General features: G+C 41.1%; 1 long non-coding RNA gene across 2 annotated transcripts in view; it reads left to right on the top strand.

Annotated features, from left to right (window-relative positions):
* The first annotated feature begins 11,493 nt into the window (after positions 1–11,493).
* The window catches only part of LOC116749914, a 28,685-nt gene continuing 23,002 nt past the window's right edge, over positions 11,494–17,176 (top strand). The window contains exons 1-3 of one of the 2 annotated variants that reach the window (XR_004348731.1): positions 11,494–11,596; positions 16,135–16,259; positions 16,431–16,487. This is a non-coding gene — a long non-coding RNA (uncharacterized LOC116749914). Of the gene's footprint in view, positions 11,597–16,134; positions 16,260–16,430; positions 16,488–17,176 lie in introns of those variants that run through there. The other variant, XR_004348730.1, reaches the window with a different exon arrangement.

Here is a 17,176-nt window from a genome sequence, read left to right as displayed (position 1 = left end):
CCCGAGCTAAGTGAGACCGGAGGGCGGCAGTGAAGTGCTCAAGTAGAGAATGGAGTGGTCCTTCTCCTCTTTGTGACCCTGGCTAGGTGAGGACGTTTCCTATCACCCGAGTAAAACCAAGATGGATGACAGTAACTTTTAAATATTCATTAGCATGATTCATCTTAGGGTTTATTGCTTCGTAATCACAAAGGATGAATTACTTTCTTCTGGGTAAAGCACAGCTACAAGATGTTTGCCATAATCACAGAGAGGGGAGGTGATGGGCTCTATCCTAGGGCACAAAGACTGAGATCATGGACCTCTGATCACGCATAAATCTGCTAGGCTGGGAGAAGATGGGCATGAAGGTTTATGGCTTACCTCCCATGTGCCAGGCACACTTCTAGATGCTGAAATATGTTACAAGACATCATGGCTCCAAAGCCTTTACCTAATGTTTGGGCCATAACAACTGCTATTATTATGTATCTTGTGTAATCAAAATTATCCAGATGGTTAAGAATCAATATCCTCATGGTTTTCGCCTTACATTGTAAGCCACTTAAGGATCAGAGAGGTTTTACAACTTGGCCTTGGTCACACTTAGTAAAAGGTGAGAGAAGTCTTTCTGATTCCATAGCTAAATTTTCAGGGTTTTTCCTTTTGTTCTTTCTTTGTTGTTTTTTTTTTTTACTTTTATCACTGTATAATTTTACTCATGTCAGAATGCTCATGAAGAATCCCAGAGCCCTGGGCCACCCCTATTGGTTTTGTCACGTCATATGGACAGTTATGGTAGATACTGTTTATTTGTCCCTATCCACTGTATCATACACCTGTAACTTATATAATATTATACACATGCACACAAAAGTTTATGGTAAAGGTAGTTGTATTGGGTAGGGTTCTCCAGAGAAACAAATAGAATATATAAGGAGTTGGCTCAACTGACTGTGGAGGCTTGGTGAGTCCAAAATCTGATGGGGAAGGCTGGCAGGCTGGAGACTCAGTAAAGTTGCAGTTTGAGGCCAAAAGTGGTCAGACTGGAGAACCCAGAAGAGCCAATGTTGCAGATGAAGCTCGAAGGCCATCTGCTGAAGAATTCCCTCTTGCTCTGGGGAAGTGAATATTTTGTCCTATTCAAGCCTTCAACTGATTGGACAAGGCCCACTTCCATGGGGGAGGACAATCTGCTTTACTCAAACCTTGCCAGTTTAAATGTTAATCTCATCCAAATCACCCTCACAGACACATCCAGAGTAATGTTTGACCACATATCTGGGCAACATTGTTATGAGTTAATACATAACGTTAGCAATCACAGTGGAGTGATGGCTGCTTTCTTTAATTTCAAGAGCTGAAAATTAAACAACAAAAAAAGCGCATTGGGATGAGGGGCACCAAAGTGTAGCCTATACTTATCATTAAGCGTTCCTCTTTTGGAGAAACTTCTAAATTAAAGGGGATGATTTTTCTTAACTCCACTGCAGTATTTCTGATTTGTATTTGATAATGTAAAAAACACATACTAGTGTGGTATACCCGAGGCAAACAGAGGTGAAGATTCACAGAATTGGAGAAGATCCTAGAAATCAGGGACTCCATGAACATCATGTTCCAACTCCCCGAAAATTGTTCAAACATTTACCTGCCAGAGCTGGGACTGGCACTGGTCCTGTGACCCATCCAAGAGCATTTGTGGTTCATGGAACCAACTCAGCAACTACCAGAGGAAATTCACTCCTATGGATACTATATAAGATTCCATTTTGAAAAAGATTATTTGCTAAAACAAGCTTGCAAACACTCTTACTTCATTTATAATGGATATTTTTGTTGCTACTGATGTATTTCAACATGTTCAAGATACATTTGAGAACTGATGTTAGGAAAATAACTTCAATCTATGATTTGCAAGTTTGAATTTCAATAATTTGGCCCAATTTGAATTTATAAGCACAGAGAAAAGGTTAACTCACCCATTTAGTAGTTTGGAAAGCATTTGGTTTTATGTTTATTTTATCCTTAAAAAATTATGATGCTGAATTTAATAAAATAACAAAAACTACTTTTTTATTTAAAAAGTAACTAATATGCATGAAGGAATATTGGAAAATACAGAACAGCAGGCAGAAAAAATATAGTCAAATATACCAGCTACCTTTTTTTCTGGGAAGTATATTATATGTGACTTTTTTCGCTTATCATATATCCAAGGCCTTTTCTGTGTTATGGAAGAACCTTGAAAAATATAATATTGAATGATTATGCAACCTTCCATTAAGTGGTTATACCAGGGAATTCCCTGGCGGTCCAGTGGTTAGGACTCTGCACGCTAACTGCAGAGGGCCCAGGTTCAATCCCTGGTCAGGGAACTAAGATCCCACAAGCCATGAGGGATGGCCAAAAAAAGAAAAAAAAAGTGATTATACCAGTGCTTAACTAACAATTACTTTTTTATTGCTGTTTCCTTTTTTTTTTTTTTTTTACCTTAAAAAACAAAGCAGGGATAATATTGCTATGGGCTCATTCTCACTCCATCCCCTGAATTCACAGATTGAAGTCCTAACCAGCATTGTGTCTATATTTGGAGTAAGGAAGTAATTTAGGTTAAATGGGGTCATAAGAGTAGAGCCCTGATCTGATAGGATTAGAATCCTCAAGAGGGGTAGCAGAGAGCTTTCCCTCTTCTCTCTGTCTCTGTCTCTCTCTCTATTCTCTCTGTCTCTGTCTCTGTCTCTCTCTCATGTGAGCACACAGTGGGAAAGTGGCCATCTGCAAGCCAAGAAGAGAGCTCTCCCCAGACACAGAATCTGCCGGCCCCTCGATCTGGGACTTCCAGCCTGCCTCCAGAACTGTGAGGAATTAATGTGGCTGTTTAAGACCCCAGTCTGGGGTATTCTGTTACAGCAACAGAGGTGACTGATTCAGTATCTCTTTCATAAAGCGCCCTCTGCATGTCCCACCTGAATCTGCTCATGTATATGCTTCAATAGCCCATCAGGTTTAAAACACAAGTTCAATGATAAAATATCTAAGAATTCAAGATGACAACAGCAGAACCTTAAACCAACCTGGGTCCTCCTGAATGTGGACCCTCTGAGATTTCACAGGCCATGTGCCCACAGGACCGGCCCTGACTTTCTGGGGTGTTCTTGGTGTGAACACGTGGGCCTCGCTCACCAGTATTCATCCCATGGCTATAGATACTCAACAGAGTCTCCTGTTGGTTTGATGTTTTGTAATATGTAACCGACCCTCAGATCTACATTAAAGAGGTTCCATGGGTCCTCTGATTAAGAACATTTTTTTAGTGGTTATTTTATAATCCTCTGTTTACTGAAAAACAACCAGAGAATCACAGAAATATAAAGCTGGAAGGAATTTCCTGTCTGGTAGTGTTCAGGGTTTTTTTTGTTTTTTAATTTTTTGTAGGCAGTGGAGCCAGTCCTTTAAGGAAAACTTTTGAAGAAGGAGGTTTGTTAGATGGGGGCCTAGCGCTGCTCTGATTGGGGCGGGGTTGTCAGCCTGACACCCTCTCTGAAACAATTTGAAAACCAATGATCTCATCCCACCTTCTCATTTAAAATATTTATTTATGGGTTGCCCTCTAGGGATCTTCAAAAATGACAGAATTCCAATTTATTTTTAAAAAGCATTATTTTAGAGTTTTTAAAAAATGCCAGGGTACATAGGAGTGTTTGAACATGAAGTTAACAAATTCTCATAAGAATTGAGGAACAACCGTTTATCAGTAAACGTGGCTCTCAGCTCCAAAGAGGCAGCTGTGTCCATCTTTGTCTGACCTTTAATGGCGGTGGAAAACACACGAGATAATGAAATCTCAGGACACCTTGTGATTCTTGGGTTTTGCTGGGTGAAAATAGGCCCTGTACCTTTCACCTGCTTTTTATGACCGAGCCCCAACTTCCTTCCCTTTCTTGAAGTTGCTTCACTTGTTTTACAGCCTTTGCGTTACCACCATCACTTGCCTTTTCAATGAATCAGGCCAGCTTCTCATCTTCATAACTGGGCAAACTCATGGAATCACTCCCAGGGAGTTGGCATCACACTGCCTTTTGTTGTTTTAAGGCATTATATTGTTTTACTATATTCTATTGCTTCTATAGCTTTATGCATTCATTCATTCCACAATGTGTGAATATTTCCTGGTCACATAGCTGTCTAGTTGATGCGGGAAATTGCAAAGATGGTTAAGACATAAGCGTTTCCTTCTAGTGGGACATGATATAGCCAGGGAATCAGAGTTGCAAATCAACAAAGAATAAATTGTTTTCCAATTATGGTTTCAAACGGTTATATGCTTAGAAAAAAGTAATTTTCTTTTCATAGCCCAATTAAAAATTGTATTTGGTAAATATTATGTGCAGGACTTTAAAAAACATTATTTTAGAATCTCAAAATGTAATAAATTAAACATGCTTTCTGTGATATTCTTTCCATTTTAATATTTTTAGGAAAAGTAACTTGGCCTATAAAGTGCTATCAAAGTAAAGTTGAATCAGAAACAGTTTTTAGTGAATTTTCTTATGAAGTGTAAATAGGTTACAAAAATAAAATTAAAATAAATAGGCTAAGATTTTGTCAGTTAATAAGGGAAACTAACAGATGATAGATGTCAAATCAAGCTTTTGAAAACTTAGCTTAAAAGTCCTAGCAGGACACAAAAATAGATATAACTATGCTTCTTTTTCAAAAAAATATAATTCCTCCTCCCTCCACCTCCTCATTCTCTATTATTTTTCTTAGAATTCTTACGTTAAGTTTACATGGTTCCCTTTTCAGTATCATTATTTACAACACTGTCAGTGTTTCCATAGTTATGCAGAAAGCCCGTTTCCATAGCAACACTCTTGGTTTCCTAAACAAATAGTATCACAGTGTTAATCTTGTTTCAATGTTATTGTACTATGTTATTAGATACAAAAATTCAAAAAATAATTTAAGCAGAGTTTGAAGCTAGGTGGGTTGGTTTTATTGTTTGGTGCTTTTGATATTAAATTTCAATTTCATATTAAATTATGTATCCATTTGAAAAATAGTGGGAATTTTGTATAGTAAACATGATACCAATTTTACTCACAGTTATAAAACACTATAATTTAATAAGAGAGTGTTTCAATACATGAACAACATACAGGGAGAGGTTTACCATCTTCAGATTAAAATGCCTGTTTTTCAGCTGGCCTGGATAATTTAGCTTCCCCAATTCTCTAAAGTCATTTATAAGCTACCCACAGCAATATTTCCCTTTGCCATTTTTGCATTTTAAGTAATTTCTACCTGTTTTGCCTTTTATTTTACAACCCACAGGAACAACTATGCAACAGACTTCAAGGGAAATTTATGGCTTCCGTTTTCTTTGAAACAAAAGAGAAAAATCAGTAGGTTTTTGTGTCTTTGTCTTAACATTTGCTCATCATTACCCTTAATTTCTTCTCTAAGGAGCAAATCTTTTGGCCTCTTTCAGAAATGGGACTTGGCCTACCCCTAGCTCCCAGCGATGTCTGGCATATCCAGTTTGCTTTAATTGGATAGTTTACATTCGCCTCCTCCAGGAGGGCCTCAGGGCACGTGGGGGAGAAGATGGCCAACATGCAAGGTAAGGGAAATGGGAATATTACTTTTATTTAACCGAAGCGACAGGAGCTGTATTAACAGTCCCCTCGCAGTACCACATCCTGTCAGATGTTTTTAAAAGGCCAGCTGGGCTGTGCGCATCTGGATCTTTGTGCTCTGCATGCTGCCTCACTTAACGTGGCTTTTCAGAAGGCTGCTCTTTCATTCTCCTTTTGAATATGTCTTCCTTGAAGAATATGTTTAAATGAGTTTCCCATCTCAATTTTAGCAGGAAGGGCATGGAGACAGGGCTATAATATACTAATTTGCAAAGGTGAATTGGTTTGCTCTCTTGTGGGGAAAGGAGTCAATAATGACGGAAGCTGATGTCAAACTTTGGACCCACCATGCCCCGGCTGGGGAGCTGGGGCCAGCCAGACACCAGGCCAGCCCATCCCAGCTCCGGTGTCTGAGCTGCGGGATTTGGAGCCTGGGATTTCAACCCCTCTGAGCCTCAGTTTCCTCATCTATAAAATTAGGAAAATAGCACCCAATGTGCAGCAAGCATTGTTGGGAGATTAGAGATAACAAATAAGCAGGGTAACACTTGCTAAGAGGTAGTCATTGTTGTCATTTACTGATTGTTCGTTCTTTTCTTTGATAATTTGAAGTTTGGGGTCAGAAAGAGCCTGATTCCTCTGTAGTGCTTCAAGGAGGTGTGTCCATGGAGACTCTGCACTGGCCGAGCTTCTTCAGCTTTCCCGCCATCACTGGCCTGTCTCCCGCCCCCTTGCAGCAGGCAGCTTTAATGTTTCAGTTCAGGGGAGGCAAGCATTCAGACTTCCCAAAGCTCCCTCTTCATGTGGGTTTCTTCAATGGGCAGCAGCCTCACGATGTGGAAAGCCCCTGGGAAGAGGTCCTTTCCTCACCTCCATCCCTGCAGTGAAGCTTCACCAGTGTTTTTCAACCTGTCGTATGCAGAGCAGTCATCCCAGGACCTTGCTGAAATGCAGATTTGGGTTCAGCAGGTCTAGGTGGGGAACACATTTCTGTGTGGCTGACAAGTTCTCGGGCAATACCAACGGCGCTCATCTTTTTTTTTTTTTTTCTTTTTGCGGTACACGTGCCTCTCACAGTTGCGGCCTCTCCCGTTGCGGAGCACAGGCTCCGGACGCGCAGGCCCAGAGGCCATGGCTTACGGGCCCAGCCACTCCGCGGCATGCGGGATCCTCCCGGACTGGGGCACGAACCCGTGTCCCTGAATCGGCAGGTGGACCCTCAACCACTGCACCACCAAGGAAGCCCCAGGGACCTCATCTTGAATGTAAAGGATCTAAACTCGCCAAATCAGAGATTTTTCTCAAATTTATTAAGACTCCAATTAAGAGCCAGTTCCTGTAACATTGTGCCCCCAAACTCTCTGGCCTGGGTGTATTTGGGGTTCATGTTCTAGTACAAGATCCAGACCATCCAGTCTCATTGAACTTGGCTTCCTTGTGAGGTGGAGAGATTGGGCTGGCTGAAATCTCTTGGGTCCTTTTCAAAGATCAAATGTGGTACTTTTTCTTCTTTTGGACACCAGACAAATCAGGAAAGATGCAGAATTGCCTCTATTCAAATCAGCTGATTTGACTCTCCTCTGGGTCTAAGGATTGGAATGGTTCAGTTGTATTAGGAAAAATGTATAAAAGGATTTGAACTGATCATCAGAAATAGTTTAATATCCCAATCAGAAATTCAGAGATTCATCTACGAACAAGTTTAGAAGCTGGCTGTATCACGTAATCATCAAAAAATACAATATGCTTAGTGTATTAGAATTCCCTATGAAAATGTGTTCTCATTTCCTTTTGTTATGGAGACAGTATAACAAATCCAGTTAGGTTTTCTCAGACAAAACTGTGTTTGGTTTTCTGTTCTCTTGTACTTCTGAACCTTGTTGGCATTTTAATTGTTATATCTTAATAGCAATGTTTCTTTCATGGAAATCTTTGAATGGCAACTTGCTCTTTTCTGAGCTATTTCAAAAAGAAATTGTATTTGAATGGTCTAAAAAAAAAATTCCAGGGCATTCTAGGGGATTTTGTCACTTGGGTTTTCTTTACTTATGATCTCATTGTCGAGGATTGTATAAGCTTCTAAGAATCAAAGGGATAGTGGTTTCTAAAACGTATATGGAAACACAGAATTATTTTCATTTTTATTCATATGCTAAATATATTCACTCAACTGGCATCGACCTCATAATGAATCATGATGAGTCTATTTGCCCTCCTCAAAAATAACAATAAAATTGTAACAAAATCAAATCCCTTTGGAAAAGGAGGCAGCCAATTTTCCAATAGTGCTTGCTTGCCATGGAAAATTCCCCAACTGTCAATGATAAATTCGCATTAAGTATATAAAAAATGTGGATGAAAATAGTATCATCCTTACACGGTAAGGAGCACATGAGCTCATGAAAATTAAGCTCTTAGAACAATACCTGGCACATTCCAAGGGCTCAATAAATATTATGTATTGATATTATTCCTGACTCTCATCTCATTTTTTGTAACAAGTAAGACTGCAGTATCATAACGTCTCCCTAGCTTTCCATTCATGAATTAAGTTATATGTGTATATATGTATATATTTGAGGGGACCCTTTTATAAATGATGGTTTCAAATGTTTGTAGAAAAATCTGACACAGTCCAGAAAGAAATAATGCAAATATTCTCTGAAAGTCTATAATGACTATAATTTGAATGTTCAATTCAAACAGATGACCATTCTAAGGGTTCTCTGTTCATAGAATGTCATATAGAGGATTATGATTTAGAAAGAAACTATTTTCCAAATAAAAGAGCAGAGTATCTCAATGGGGGAAAGGCCCCAAGCCTATGAGACACACATGAACATATATATTTCCATGAGAAATGCATGTATGTTTTTCTTCTGGTTGTATTGATTAAAAATTCATCTTGTCCTGTTGCATCACAGGTTGCACTGTAAAGCACTAACACTGAAGTGGTGTTTGCACAGAACAAAGAAAAAGGGAAACTTAGCAAATAGTTGGTTTAATGAAGTCAATCTACCATTCCAAATCACCAAGGCCAAACATTCAGTCGGATGGATAGTTTCCACTTGCCGAGACCATGAAGCCATTCTTCTATGTTTGCTTTGTGCCAACATGAAGGGGGATGCACAAGGAAATTCTACATGATTTTGAGGGGTTTTTCTGCAGTTTATTTACGCAAGGTGAAGCTCATAGGATTTTCCCTATATAAAACCACATCACAATGGATATCAGGTTTGCCGAAGATGCCCAAAAGCAGCGGCAGAAAAAGCTGGGGTGACTCACTGGGTAGAACAGCAGCCAGATGCAGCATCCCAGGAAAATGATTTAGCCCACGGACTCCAGTCAGACACCCTGGGCTCAAACTCTGGCTCAACCCTTCCTGAACTGCTTGACTCTGAGAAACTCCCTCACCTCTCTGTGCCTCAGATTACGTGCTCCCCTTGCTAATAGGGATCTCAGTACCTGATCACAAAGGCCATTGTAAGAAGGAGCACAATCACGTACACAGAGTGATTAGAGCAGTGCCTTAGGCATAGAGACCAAGAAATGTTAGTGGTGATTAGAAAATGAATAATGTTTCCTGTAACTGCCATGGAGATCATTAGTCATATAGTATATTTTCATGAGTTGCTTCCCATTTGACTAAAGCTGATTACAAACTTATTACGCTTTGAATTCTGTCATCTTGGCAAATGCGTAGCCACTCTGAAGCTTCTAAGTCAGGTTAAGGTCTCAGATTCTAGAGAGAACTTAGTAATCGGTCAGGTGCCAGCAGAAAGTGCTGTGAAGATGAGGAATTTTAGATAAAATCCAGATGGCTTGGATATTAAATAATTCTTAAACTCTGGGTTTAACTATGTCAACATAATTCCAGTAGTAACCATTTAACCAATTGTTTTTGTCAGCTCTGGCTGCCATAACAAAATACCACAGAGTAGGCGGCTTGAACAACAAATTTATTTTCTCACAGTTCTGGAGGCGGCAAGCCCAAGAGTAAGGTGCCGGCAGGTTCAGTAGCTGGTGAGGACCCACTTCCTGGCTTGTGGATGGCTGTCCTCTTGCTGTGTCCTCAAGTGGCTTTTGATTTTATGATTGTCTTGCAAAGAAATCGCTGATATTTCCTAATAAAAATTGCTGCAATTTTGAAATGTGGTTCTAATATGCATGCAAATCAGATAAAGATCAGAGGGTATTCTAATGTGGGGAAATTCCAGATATAGGCACACCTCGGAGATATTTTGGATTCAGTTCCAGACCACTGAAATAAAATGAATATCATAATGAAGCAAGCCACAAGTTTTTTGGTTTCCCAGTGCATATAAAAATTATGTTTAGTGGCGCAGTGGTTGAGAATCTGCCTGCTAATGCAGGGGACACGGGTTCGAGCCCTGGTCTGGGAGGATCCCACATGCCGCCGAGCAACTAGGCCCGTGAGCCACAACTACTGAAACTGCGCGTCTGGAGCCTGTGTTCCGCAACAAGGGAGGCCGCGATAGTGAGAGGCCCGCGCACGGCGATGAAGAGTGGCCCCCACTTGCCACAACTAGAGAAAGCCCTCGCACAGAAACGAAGACCCAACACAGCAAAAATAAATAAATTAATTAATAAACTACCCCCAACATCTTCTTAAAAAAAAATTATGTTTATACTATACTATAGTCAATTAAGTGTGCAGTAATGTTTTCTTAAAAAAAAGTACATACCTTAAAAATACTCTATTGCTAAAAATGCCAAAACAATTACAATAACATCCAAGATGAATGATCACAGATCACCATAGCAAGTGTAATAATAATGAAAAAGATTGCAGTATTTCGAGAATTACCAAAATGTGACACAGAAACACAAAGTAAGCAACTGCTGTTGGAAAAGTGGTACCAATAGACTTGCTCCATGCAGGGGTGTCACACACCTTCAATTTGTTAAAAAAAAAAAAAAGTGTATCTACAAAGCACAATAAAGTGAAGTGCAATAAAGCAAGGTGTGCCTAGCTTGGATAGTAAATATGTCTTAAACTCTGGGAGGGGTTGGGATATTGCTCATGACCGTTGATAAGATCGTTTCCAAGGCCACTTGGAGCAGAAACTGTGGGATCGCTGGTAATGGGAGTGATTGAGCATTTATGACAATGACAAAGGCAAACTGCTCAGTTTTAGGGAGGAGACAGGTAAGGTAGTAGTGGGAGTACACAGCAGGTACCGTGAAGTCCTCAGCCTCTGAGATAACACTGGTTCTAACTTAAAGGAAAGAAGGCAGGAGAAGACAATGAATTATGCTTAAAGACATGTAAATACAGATTGACAAAGTTACAGTACTGAGTTAGTGAGCAAAAAAAAAAATCACAAGGAAGCACCAATCCCCCGTGGTTATAGTCTTGACCACTCAACATGTCACATGTGTATTAGGTTTTCACGGGAAGTACCTTGAATCCCCTTGACTTAGAAACATGAAACCTGGAACAGAAACCTGCTGTATAAAAAATTAAATTAAATTAAAACAAAAACATGATGATAATTTTATATGGATGACCCAAAAGGTCTTAAAAAGAAGGATTTCTTACTATCTAGCTCTCTTTCAAGTTCACACGGCCCAACTTACCGAGTTATCTTTATTTTTTATTTTTTTTGAATTTTATTTTATTTATTTTTTATCCAGCAGGTTCTTATTAGTTATCCATTTTATACATATTAGTGTGTTTATGTCAATCCCAATCTCCCAATTCATCACACCACCACCACCACTTATCTTTATTAAAGGATATTTGCAGTCGAGCTTTCTGGACTATACAAGTCTTTTAGGTTTTTAAGGGTTAGTAAACACTTCCTTCCATGCGGACTCAGCGTGACACCGGCCCTTGTGATTCTATGAAAGGAAACGCCCGGCCCTGAGGCTGGGTCCTGCTGCCCGCAGAAGCTGTACATTTCATTCTCTGGAACATCTCCGAGCTGGACCAAGCCGGCTAATGATGGGGAGTAAGAATAACTTGCTTCCATTGGGGTCAAATGCAGCGCAGAGTCGGTCCTTATTCCTGAGTGCTTCTGTCTTCACCTGCCTCTGCCTTGTCCCAACGCCGCTGAGAAACCAAGTCCTACAGTGAGGCTATCCACACGGGTTGCGTTGTCAGTCGCTTTCTACTTCCTTTCCTAAGTCCGTCTTGCCCACCCTGCCTGAGTCAGGGCGCCCACACACTCGTGTTCTGTGTTACCTACAGGACTGATTCCTTTTGGGGCAGCAATCCCCTCGGGAACCCTATTGGGAATTTTCACTCCCCACCACTCCCCCCCGCCCCCCCACCAAGAGCAGAGCCTGATTCTTTTCCCCCTGGCTGACACTGAACCTTACTTGTTTAGCATTAATTTTTCTCTGTAAGTTGGAAGTGTGAGCGCTGCTTTACTGCATGGAGAGAAGGAAAAGATGGTGACCAGGTGGGAGATTGTGCTTCTGGGTTACCTGGAAGCCACACCCACCACCCGAGGAATCTCCAGGCGGCTTGTTCTAGAGATGGATGCTTAACTGTTTTCATTCTTTTAAACATCAACTCTTTGAGGAAAAGTCTTCTTAGGCTTTTGTTTTTTTTTTTCTTTCCTGAAATACTTGCTGATTTTTTTTCTTTCATATTTACCTCACATAATTCAGTGCTGGTATTTTTCTAAAATGATAGCTCCTCTCACTTTGCAGAAATTTCCATGAGCTGAGCTGCCTTTCTCTTATCGATCAGGAAGGTGCCCCCTTAAGCTGCCTGCCCTCAGGAGCCTGAGGGGGTCACATTCAGAATTGCTTTGAAAGCAAGAAACTTCCAGAGATCCAGAGAGAGGATTGGACCTTGGGGTCTAAATGGTTAATGGGAGTTCTTTTCAGACGAGCAAGTGTTTTGGTTAACTTCTAGGTGGAAGGAACAGAACTTTGTTACCTTAACTAGCTCACTGGGGAGGTTTTTAACCGAAGTCTGCTGTCAGCTGAAGAGGATTCCTGATAACAAGCAGAGATACTGATCTGGGCTTCAAGGAGGCATTTTCTAACTGTCCTAGGGATTTCTCCCCATCCTTAGGGTTCACAGAACGCTCGCTTGCTCGCTCTGGGTTTTCCTATTACTAATTGTGCACGCAGGAAGGTAATGATTTCTTCTTTTTTTTTTGGATTCTGTGTTCATTTTATTTTTAACATCTTTATTGGAGTATAATTGCTTTACAATGGTGTGTTAGTTTCTACTTTATAACAAAGTGAATCAGTTATACATATACATATGTTCCCATATCTCTTCCCTCTTGCGTCTCCCTCCCTCCCACCCTCCCTATCCCACCCCTCTAGGTGGTCACAAACCACTGAGCTGATCTCCCTGTGCTATGCGGCTGCTTCCCACTAGCTATCTATTTCACATTTGGTAATGATTTCTGATGTCCTTTCTTTCAAACCCCTACTTTCAGATCAGCAGTCGGGAGCAGTGATAAATAGGTCAGTTATTACTGACGTCATAGGGAACTCCAAGCCACAGACGAACTGTGCAGAGCTTGAAACCCAAGATAGAGACAGTGTGATTAAAACTGTAAGTAGGGTGAGCTCCTGTTAATGACAAATTCCAGCAACAGATGAGGAATAAGGAGAGATGATGAAAGTTCCTCCTTGAGCCACAGAACTAGGGAATAAAAGGACTTGTCTTTTACAAGTTAATGAATAATGATCCTTACCCGGGTGGGAGGACTGACCCCACTCTGCTTATCAGTAAATTCCATGAAGCCTTACCTCATCCTGGGGGCTTTCTCATCCTGTCCTGGTTGAGCCAGACAGAGTGTGAAACACCTTTTTTTTTTTCCACTTTAAATCCATTAAAAATTTTTTTAATTTAATTAAAAAAATTTTATTTTATATTGGAGTATGGTTGATTTATTGAAACACCTTCTGTTACAGGCTGAGTAGCCATTCTTACCAGACGATTAGCAGATGCTCAAAGGGGTTTGCTGAGTTTCCCACTTTATTTTACCCATTGTCTCAAATTTCTAGACATTTCCTGAGACTCCTGTGAATTCAAGGCAGGTGGGGAAAGTAGTAAATTAGAACAAATCCATCCTTCCCCGAAGGAGAATTCCCTGGCAAAATTGAGCACACATCACTGTCTGGGGTCAGTTATTATCAGTTATTATCAAGGCAGTTTCGGGGTTGGGTTGGATGACCCTCCAAGCCTAAGTTTGCCCCAGACACAAACGTGTCTCCCCAGGCTTCCCTGCCCTCCTCCATTCTGCTCCCGATGCTACTAATTCATTTATGCATCAAATGTGCTTCATGAATTGTCGCTAAGGAGATGAAAATCATCATCCTTGACTTCAGGGCCAATCCTCAAGGAATTAACAAAATAAGCAGCTACTTAGACCCAGGCTGAGGGGGGGTGGGGCATTGAGGGGACGGGTCCCTGCGGGCAAGGTCATGACTGGCCAGCTTTGCAGGCTCTGTGCTTATCCTCATGCCTGGCACATTGACCTCTGTAAATACGTGTGACTTAAATAAGTAATGAATTGGAGCACCAAGACAGGAAGCTATTTTCCGGGCACTTATCTCCTGGCATGGTTACCCTGCTATGGGACCAAAGCTAGTGAGATCTGCTTAGCAGGCGCTAGGATGTTGACAAACCAAGCAGTGCAGTGGTCAGCGATTTTATGGATGGACAAAGGGATGGGGCATAGGAAAATGTGGATGGAAAAAAATATAGAGAGATGTAAATTTCCCCTCAAATTATATCTTTACATTTATTTTTGCAACTGCAGTGTATATTTGGAATCTGAAATACTGAGTTTCTTTTGAATAAATATCCAAATTTCCTTTTTACTGCTGCATCCATAGCTGATCTCATTAACGCTGTGTAAGAAGAAAATCACCACCTGACTAGTAATCTCAGTTGAATCAGTTATTTTGATCCAATCAAAACATACTTTTTATCATGATACAAAAAACACCCTAAGACATCTGTAACTAATACAAAACTGGAAATAACAGCTCCTAATTAATTGTTGGAACCACGTCCCCTCCCCCACAATGCACACATAGCACACACCCAGGTCCTATGTTCACTTTTAAACTAAAACAGGTCGATACATTCATCATTCTGTGATTTATTCAGCTCTAGATCACAGGGTTGTTTGGAAGACACTAGCTTGAGGAATTAAGATTCTCATCAAATAGACAGACTAATGAAGATTTCTTTCCAAGATCAAAGCACATCTCTGTTTCCAGGAGGTTGCTTTTTTTTTTTTTAAATGATGGTATTTATTTTTGTACACATTGTCCTTTTGGTTTGTTATCTAAGATGTCGTAAAAATAGTGCTGTCAAAACTTCGGCACTGAGTCGAACCCTTTTGGCCTCACCTTTTTCTGGAAGTGTGTTCTGAAGGGCCAGGTGCAATTTCCTGGGCTCAGCTGATCTGGCTGGGATGAGCTTCACCACCCACCCACCTGGTCCCTGGGCCATCCGCCAGGCCCACCTCTTCTGTTTTCAAGAGCTCTTTGGCCAGAGGGGATGTTTTGGTTTCATCTTCACATATGTTGGTCTCTGGAATGTTTGGCAGGAGGGAAAAAAATAAAAAAGGTCAGTTTTACTTGAGGCCAGTGATCTCAGCAGTCATTTCCCACAAATGACCTGGCCATGACTCAGCTTTCACTTTTCTTACGACTGCTGCCTTTGATAGCATCCACATTCCACATTAGGTAATAGTGAGTTTCAGTGAATTTTGACATCAGTAAGCTATCTACTCAACCTCCAACCTCTCCACTCTCTGCCTCTTGCCTTCTCCCTTCAGAGGGTACAAACTGGCAAGTAGACCCAATGGCACCTGTGTTTCCCGGTCCCAGTTTTGATCTACATGGTGTTTTTAGGGGCGAGAATATGAGCCAACATTAAAAAGTGGGAAGATTTTATTTACACGCCTAGATTCCCATCTTCTGAAAATGATGGAAATCTAGCAAGATGAGAGCCACATTCGCTGATGCCAAAATTGGCCAGAGATGAGTATCCACTGCCTTTTTTAGGGGAACTGCTCTCCTCATTTTTCCATAGTCTCCAGCATTCCCTACAGTTGCTCTCTGCTGAGGCCACGTGATTTCTGCCAATCAGTATGGTGCTTTCTTGCTCCCAGCCTGCATTTCTCTCTATGTGATTTCTTGGCCCGTGTAGGTATTTGGATTTGCAACCTCTACTCCACATAGTATTTTATGTATAACATCTTAGCTTTGGGAGTTTAGGTAGGTAATCCAATTGAATGGCTAATAGTGTATTATTAATAACATTGATTTCCCTTAGTCCCTGTCACTGCCACATGGGATTCCTCTCCATCTACTCCCAAGAACAAGGTGGTATTGTTTCTCACCCAACAGAGGTTCCTGTTTACAGAAGTCATTCTCTCAAAGTCAGGCAGGTGACACTTACATGGGACTTCCTGTTTTACAATGCACTTGTCACGCGTGTGACCTCACTTAAATCTCAGGACAACTCTGAAGGGGAGATTTTATCATCTCTACTTTACAGATGGAAAATTCACGTGGGGTAAGAGCCTGCCCAAGACCACACGTTTGGTCAGTGATGGACCCCAAGGCAGTCCAGCGTTCCAGCCTTCCAATCTCCCACCTTCACAGGAAGATACTGCTGCCTTGGTAAGTTCTGAACTTTACAGTTTGAAATCTTTAATTATTATCAAAGGAGCACTAGAGTTTTCCAGCTGGATGTCTTTACAGCTGGAAAAGACAAAGACAGTGAATTTTAAAACAAGGGAAAGAGAGACTTCCCTGGTGGCGCAGTGGTTAAGAATCCACCTGCCCATGCAGGGGACATGGGTTTGAGCCCTGGTCCAGGAAGATCCCACATGCCATGGAGCAACTAAGGCTGTGCGCCACAACTATTGAGCCCGTGTGCCACAACTGCTGAAGTCTGTGTACCTATAGCCCGTGCTCTACAACAAGAGAAGCCACCACAATGAGAAGCCCGCGCACTGCAATAAAGGGTAGCCCCTGCTCCCCACAACTAGAGAAAGCCCGCGTGCAGCAGCGAAGACCCAACCCAGCCAAAAATAAATAAATAAATTAATTAATTAAATAAGGCAAAGAGAAAAAGGACTATTGTGAGTGGTTTCTGGGTTTGGAAAGTATTATGATTTTTCAAAGGACTGATTGAATTTTAATATAACCTCTATGACACTCATCCCACTGTCTCCAGTATGTGATCCTGTGTATTTTGACTGGCAAATCATTATTTGATGGTGTGAGATGGTTACCTTCCAGTTTTCAGGTTTGGAATGAGCGATAGAAGCTGCCGTCTACATGTCTTTTTCTGGATTGCTCTACTTGGTTGCTAACAGGAGGTGAAAATAAACTGATTTCATTGTTATTGGCTCTCTTGAGCCAGCTTAAAGCAGAAGAACTATTTGTTGCCGTGCAGAATCCCTGTTTGTGTTTATTCGAGGCCTGTTTGGTCGTCCAGATCCTTACCTCTGCATAAAGGCTGAAGGTTTCCAAGGGAAGGCAGCTCTGTTACTTTGCTCTCAACAGCCCTGTGCTCCAAGCCTCCGACCCCG

The sequence above is a fragment of the Phocoena sinus genome, chromosome 2 (genome assembly GCF_008692025.1).
Source record: "Phocoena sinus isolate mPhoSin1 chromosome 2, mPhoSin1.pri, whole genome shotgun sequence".
NCBI lineage: Eukaryota > Metazoa > Chordata > Mammalia > Artiodactyla > Phocoenidae > Phocoena > Phocoena sinus.
The sequence above is the reverse complement of the archived record's forward strand: the minus strand, read 5'-3'. Positions and strand labels throughout refer to the sequence as shown.